Source organism: Ambystoma mexicanum, chromosome 11 (genome assembly GCF_040938575.1).
Source record: "Ambystoma mexicanum isolate Mex_15411 chromosome 11, UKY_AmexF1_1, whole genome shotgun sequence".
Lineage (NCBI taxonomy): Eukaryota > Metazoa > Chordata > Amphibia > Caudata > Ambystomatidae > Ambystoma > Ambystoma mexicanum.
Window position 1 is genome coordinate 900,149,079 of NC_090934.1, and position 7,772 is coordinate 900,156,850.

General features: G+C 43.2%; 1 long non-coding RNA gene across 1 annotated transcript in view; it reads left to right on the plus strand.

Annotated features, from left to right (window-relative positions):
* The window catches only part of LOC138504793 (uncharacterized), a 70,949-nt gene extending 67,532 nt beyond the window's left edge, over positions 1 to 3,417 (plus strand). The window contains exon 3 of the long non-coding RNA XR_011279974.1: positions 2,927 to 3,417. This is a non-coding gene — a long non-coding RNA (uncharacterized lncRNA). The remainder of the gene's footprint in view (positions 1 to 2,926) is intronic.
* The last annotated feature ends 4,355 nt before the right edge of the window (positions 3,418 to 7,772 follow it).

Genomic DNA, 7,772 nt, shown 5'->3' on the forward strand with positions numbered 1-7,772 from the left:
TCTGAAGGCATCTCCAATTCTTTCCCAAATATATCCTCCTCCCAGGTGGTCATGACCCGCGTAGTGGATATTTGAGGGAGGATCACCTGGGTGGAGGAGACTTGGGGAGTGGGGATGAGGTACATGGTATGCCCCATTTCCCTTTTAGGACTCAACTATTCCCCCAGGCAGTTTTAGGGTATTAGCAATCCCTTCATTATTTTTCCAGAAACCCATCTGCTAATAAACACCAATCAGATGCTGAGACAATCTAGAGCCATACATCCTCTCTTCATTAACTCAGACATATGCAAACACCACTCTGGTACTGGGACGAGGAAGAGGCATGCTGAGTACCAAGACCGATTTTCGGTTGTTTTACCGTAATGGAATAAAATGGGCTAGAAAAGACCATAGCCGTTTTGGCCAAAAATGTTTTTACCATTACAGTAAAGCAACCCAAAACCAATAGTTAAGCTGCTCCCACCCACTCCCCCTTACTTACCTTGCGGCAGCACACTCCGTCTAGGAGCTGCAGAGTCATTGCAGTGCAAGTGGATTGCGGTGGGAGCATTCAGAACATCTCCGGTGGCAGGGCTGGTCTGCCTACCCCCTACAGTCAGAGAGACTCCCTCTTCATTAAACCAAGGCAGCGGAGATCCTGGAGGAGAGGTGCGCCAAGCCGGGAGTAGTGGCACCCTCAGAGAGCCTGCCGATGCAAAGAACAGCACCCGGAGACAGCGTACCCAGTGAGTCAAAGAGGTCTGAATGACTCTGGGACACTGTGATGTGAACCGTATGGTTTCTGCAGGTCGGATCATTCATGAATGAGCCAGTGAACGTTCAGGCAATCACAATGCCGGTCAAGCTTGAAATAAACATGATTGATGACTATGATAACCTGAAGCCTGAAAGAATTGAATGGATACCAAACTGTAAATGAAAATTAAACTAACAAGGCCAAGGAAGGGCCAGAGAAATATTGAACTTTGAAAATTGTGAATATGCCCATGAGCAGGGTGCTAATTTCAAGCAGGAGAGTTAACTGGGAATTTGATGTTGCTTTATTCATTGTGACTGATTGAAATTAAACTTTTGTTGATTACCAAACCGAAAGAAAGCAAGTCTGATTGAATGCCAATTGGATTGAAAGGAGTTGATGAAGTGTCATGATCAAAAGAAACGGTGAACCTTTTAAACTGAAGAGAATTGAAGGTGTTACTCCAAAACCATGGGACAGATCTCTTTCAGATCCGTCAAGGGGAAAAAATTGTACAGAGGGTCCATGAGAGGGCAATGTTTCCTAGGGTAAAGGAAAAGGCCAGGAAAGAGTAACAGAACAAGGTATCCAAGACTTTAGGGAAGCTGACGAAACATCTGACTCTCCACAGGGTAATGGAAGAAGAACCAGAAACTCTTCTGGGTGTAGCCTTTTCCCAAAGGAATGACCCACTGTTAGTTGAAGCTTTCCTAGAAAATACACCAGAACAAGAAGGCTGTGAGAAAGTTGGACCCTTTTTCTTTTTGAATCATGGGTTGGTGTACACGGGGGACACCACTCCAGAGGGTGTGGCTAGAACACGGTTAGTTATACCTAAAAACTATATACAGGATGTCCTGGAAATAGCCCACTCCCATCGCGCAGTTGGTCATTTAGGGCAAACTAAAACCCAGGCACAAATTCTGTTGGCTAGAATTCATGCAAATATTAAGACCATTGTACAGTCTTGAGCAATCTGCCAAAGATCAGTGCCCATATGCCACCTCTAATACCATTACAACCACTTGCAATCATTGAGGTTCCATTTTCTATAATTGGCATGGATATTGTATGTCTGTTACTCACCAACTCACTGGCCGGGGCATTGGGAGTTGTACTTCAAGATTTGCCGGAAGGAACGGAGAAGGGCAGCGATCTCTCGGGATATGAACCATGAGCCGAGGTTCTACTTGAACCTAGGCCTCCTCAACTTGAAGCAGCTCTTTTCTATGATACACCCCTCTGCTGGATGACATACACAGACAGAGAGGTAAATCAAATAAGAGTGGGAACACGCGCACCGCCAGAACCCAAGCTGTCATGAAAAACAAACAGCCTAAACAAGGCTGGCAGTGGAAAGGCACTTTCAATCTCCTGATCCTCGCTTGGTAGTACCTTGATTAACATTGGCAGGGCTTGGAGGATTATGGTCCTAAGGGAAAAACAATAACTAGAATGACCCCCTTTATACTAGGAGAAGAGATAAGATAAGGCAAAAGAGTGTAGACAAGCTTACCACTGTAGGGATAGCGATGAATCTCTGAATGGCTAGTTTGTCCATTACCAACGGCGGGGAGAAAATAACAAACAGCAATGTTATTAAAGGTAGTTATCCCGGGCGGCACGAGGGTCGCACTAGATCTGGGCTGGTGCACTGGGTCTGCAGAGCGTTATGAGTGCATGTAATGTTGTGTTGTGGCAGTTAATATCCCTTTCATGGGGTCCTGGAGACTAGTAAATCTGGGTATAGAATGTTGGAGCAGTGTAGGCTGGCAATAGATGGAAGTATGAATATGGGCAAGTAAGCAAGGAGTACGTGGACCTCAAAATGGCAAAGAACTCAGGAATTCTGAAGATACAATGGTATGGTACAATGAAGGCTTACTGGGTACCTGGAAGAGGGTAGGGAATCTGTGAGGTAGTTCAAGGTCTGGTTGCGAATGGAGCTGTGATTGTAAGTGCCTTAGATTTGTATGCTGTTAACACATACTTTTCTTTCCAGGTGGGGGCAAAGTGAAATGGGGTGGTAGACTTTGTGTTTGTATGTTGTAAAATTCATTAAAATAAGTTAACCCTGCTATTTTTGAACATTGCTGGGATCAAACCCTGTTATTACTAGTTTAAGGATTAAAAAGACTACGAACTAGAGTGCGCGCCTGACCTTTTCTTTTTTACTTAATGATGCAGGAAGCCCGGGTCCTGGAGGCAGCAGCACCGGGGGTTATCATGCCCTCACTTTGAAGAGCCATATTCATGTTTTTTCCTCCTCCGCCAATTTGGGTAAGATGCGTGTGTTTGGAGGGGAGTTAGTTCCTGGTCTCCTGAACAAAACATGGTGCCATCCCTACAAAGACCAGAATTCCTTGAGACTGTAATTTTAAAAAAAAAGCAATTGGCAACAGCTGAATATAAACACAGCCTCCCTGAAGAAAGTTGGAGACTCGAAAGTACTTGGAGGAGCAGAACTACTGTGCATTTGAACTGGCAGTTGGAATTTAATCCTGGTATATTTTCTGAACATGTTGTGGCAGTTGGGATTTAACCCTGTTATCTTTGAATATTGCTGGGATCAAACCCTGTTATTACTAGTTTAAGGATTAAAAAGACTGGGAACTAGAATGCGCAACTGACCTTTTCTTTTTTACTTATTTTTGTAAAACGTGACAAACTGATAGAGGATATTTTGAATGTGGTGAATCCTCTGGGAAGTGTATTGACACAGTTACTATGAGAAGTTCAACATGGGGTGTCTCAACTGATGCAGGGGCACATTCTTTTGTACTTTGTGTTATCTGATATCATCCGTCAAATGATGGCATGGATCACACAGAGAGAAGTGGAATAATCCAGGATAAAATTACATTTGAAATGGCAGGGTGCGAGTCCCTTATGTATAGATGGAGATAGGATTTCTGTTATGTATTCCATATGTCACTGCAGAGTTGATTTATCAGACTAAATTGGTGCATAACATGGGTTTCCAGCAGGGAGACAAAAACATCGAAATTGTGACTCCTGAAATTATGGCTTTTCAAGCTGGGGGACCCAACTTGAATTTAGTACCAAAATTGGATACTTATGTGACTATTAAGACACAGAACCACATTTGTCCCGGGAAGTTATTTGTACCTGAGGCATCAAGCCTCCATTTGTGGCTTGGGGGAGATCATAGTATTACTGAAGGGTGTGAAGTGTCTATAAGTAACCCAAAACATGTTGCGTTGGTATATGCCAAGTTATTAAGCACAGGTGGCTGGTCAGTACTTGCGTATCAAATTTTACAGTGACCCGCCTCAATCATGGTTCATTTCTTATCAAGCATTTGCAGTACAGGGTGTAGAGGAGGAGTCAAATATCGTACCAGAAGCTCTGCCCCCATGTTGCCTATATGTTGGGAACCGGAAATTGCGACACGTGCAGCACCAGTGAGGATGCCTGTACCGCAAAGAATTCTTGAAACAAGGTATCAATTGAGAAAACCCTATAGGCATTCACAAAGTCTTCTGGACAGAGTCCTTTAAGAAGTGTGAAAATGAACGAGAAAGAAGACTAGTGACGTCATCCAAAGCCATTTTACACTTTTACAGATGCTGTAACGCAAGTAGACAAAGTGATCCTGAGACTGTCTGCGTAGTGAATAGATTGCGGCGATGCGGCAATGTATATACATAGGAATGTATAGAATTTGGATGTTCCACGATGCACTTTAGCAAGGCTTGAAACCCGTGAATGGAAAGGGCTTCAGTGTGGCTGTTAGGCAGAATCATATGGAGTACCCTTTGGGAATACTACACACAATTAAGACTAAAAGTACAATTTCACCTATGGTACAAGCCTGAACTACACAGTAATGTGGTAGCAGTGGCTGAGCAGCCAGATTTATCTCAAGAGTAAAGTGAGCAGTAGAACAGGTTGCACAAAGGACCAACAAATACAGTGATTCAAACAAACACTCAAGGTTTCTTGGTAAAAGAATATACATTTATTTACACAGTCATTTGGAAAACATTCCACTAGTAAGAGCAGTTCAATATCACAATCTAATATACTACAATACACAACCAATCAGTTTCTGAACAAGTTCAGCTTCCCTGAAGTGGGAGTAAAATGGTAAAAAGGGGTAAACAGGCAAGGTTATAAGAATCAACAGCACAAATACTTTCATAGGCAGGGCAAAGGGTTTCAGTTCACTACAACCTTCAATTCAATAGGCCTGGGCCAAAGTCAATGGTTCTGAGTCTTGTATAGGAAAGCACAGTTCTGGTAGTGAACGCGAAATGCTGTGCCATGGTACTTAGAGTTTGGTCAGATGAAAAGTTAGATGTTGGTTTAGGGAAGGACAAGCCTTCGGAGTCTGTAAAGTTTCACAAACTTTCACTGCGGCCGAACAGAGTTCTGCATCGCACTTGCACAGTACCTTGTAAGTGAAGAAAAGCTGTAGCTGAGGCAGTTGTCCCTGGCAGTTCCTACAGATCTCACTGTCCCTGAGCTTCAGTCGTGGGGACAAGAAGGAGGGCATCAGGAGGTTCCTGTGCTGTCCAGGGAAGAGGGCAGAAGCTTGACAAAAGTCGGTTTAAGGTGTGAGTGCCTTAAAGTGCACCAGCTGGTTTCCTTCCTCCTGGCTATCCGGTTTTCAACAGCACTCTGAGGAAAATTTGACCAGGTTGGGGATGGTGTTCAGGTAGCTTATGAGTTGGTTGTTCCCCACCAAACTCAAAGGAAGAAGTTAACCTTGAAGGGCTTCTCTGTCGATGGAGTTTCAGGCAATTCGGACCTGCAGCAGGGCTTCACCGGTGGACCAGGAGTTTCAGCAGTCATCTTCCTTCCGCTTGTCTTCAGTTCTTTCAAGTCCCAGAGACTCCTAGAAATCCAGCAAAGTTGCTGGTGGTCTCAAAAGGAAAGGGAAATTAGCACATTCTTGAGAATTCTCCCTAATAGTGGCGCAGTTGGAAAATGGCTAATTGCGACGGAGAATTCAAGAAAGGCTTGGCTGGCCCAGCACCAAGAGTCGAGGCCACTCTGAGCCTGGTTGTCTGTCAAGTAGCTACATGAAAGTGAGAAAGAAACAGACCTCTATTTGAGGTGGGATGAGAAAAGACTGGAAGAGTCCAGAGTTCATCATGTAATAGTATTATTGCAGCAAAGAGCTCGAAAACGTAGTCTCCAATCGCATGGTCAGATGAAAATAGACTTTGGGTCGAACTACACCGAAACCGGAAGATAAAACCATGCCACACTCCCTTTTATTCTCAGGCACAGGGAGCTTCTGCAAGGTCAAGTTCAAAGCCTTAATTGAATAGTGATGATAGATGTTGGGCTAATTGGGTGGGGAGGCATGACCAGGCTGACCCTCCCAGCACCTGGGGTAACCATCCTGCATGCTGCTAGTGTGTGGAATATTCTGGAAGGGTACAAGCGTGCCAACCAATTGTAGAGGGCCACGTAACAGAGAGCTCTATAGTTTGTATAACCAACGAATCGTTGTGTATTTTAAGACAATGAAGATGACTTGCACTAGAGGAGGACTTTGTTGTCCACCTGATTTTAGAGACCCAATCACAACCCCCATTAGTATGGAACATATACCTAGATGTTCCCTGTAAGCCTATCACATCCCCAAGTAGGTTTTTGTAGTTTGCCATGAAGTGTGACGTCAATGATGATGAATTTTGACTATACAAGTTATGTTTTTTTATGAAATTCATCGAGATTGTGCTTTGCGACGTCTGTTGATGTCCGTTGTAACTCCCTGTTTTAGACAATTGCAAATAAAACAGCACTGAGTTTTGCCAACTTCCTAAGTCAGTTGGATTATTGATGTATGAGTAATTTCTGCATCACCACCCATCTCTAAGTATTGCTGCCTTGTCTTAAAGGACCCAGGTCTATGGGTTCAAAGGTATTTTATGACTGGCCCTAAAAATACGGTGGTGATAGTAGGTGGTTTAACATTGTTTCACATAGATGGGGGCATGTGGGAAGGTAAGATATAAAATAATGAACTATTCCAGAAAGATACATTTCCCATTGATCCCGATATTGAATATTTGTTGAGACATAAAAAGGTTCACACGATTAAAATGAATGTGCAAAAGAATAATATCACTATGGGTGATGTGGTTTTGACAGAGATAGAGGATTACACATGGGGAAGATGGACAGAAAAGGGTTTGGTGATTATAGCTGTGTCCATAGTATCATTCTTGGTATGGCTAATAGTGCTTAAGGTCAAGTTACACATGATGATGTTCATAGTGTTGGCTGTTGAAAAAGGAGAATTCAGTTACATGACGGACATGTATTTTAAGGCCAATGTTAGTTCAAATCTGCTTTACGCGTGTCTTCTTATGCTTTTGTTTCTGGAGAGGCCTTTATTTAGGACCTTACAGAAACAAAGGGGGGATACATGTAGGAATAAGTAGGGTGCATGTCAACCATGCAAGAATTTTAGCAGAACCTCAGACTCCTATACAAGCTGTATGCCAGTGTACAAATGGTGATGGTGTTTCAGCTGGTGTGTGGCTTAGCACTGAAGAAAGACATTGATGAGAATCATACAAATCAAAGAATGAGCAAAGCATAGCATACCATAGCATGACAGTGTAGTGTTAGTGTAGGGCCTAACAATTAACTTAACTAAGTACTTTCCACTAACCATTAATGTTAACAAACAAATCTATTAGTAATTAGACACACAGTGATTCAGAATTAGAAATAAATGCAGAAAATGTGACAGCTCAAACTGAACTGCAGTGTACGTGGCAGACAGTAGAATGCATTTTGTAAAAACTGTGTTTGAAAAGGAAGCTGAAGGAAACGGAGGATGAAACTGTTGCATGTTCATCCAGACCTGGAGAAAGAGTGCTGTACAGAGGTCATGGTGAAGAAGCAGAAGGAGTTTGGGAATCTGCTGCCCATGCTAGGTGAGGTGTTTCGTTGATGGGTGACCTCACTGCAAGGGGTGGTGAAATATTATACTTTCTTTATGAAGGGATAAGCAAAGTAGGACAGCAGGGAAAAGGCTGTAAAGGGA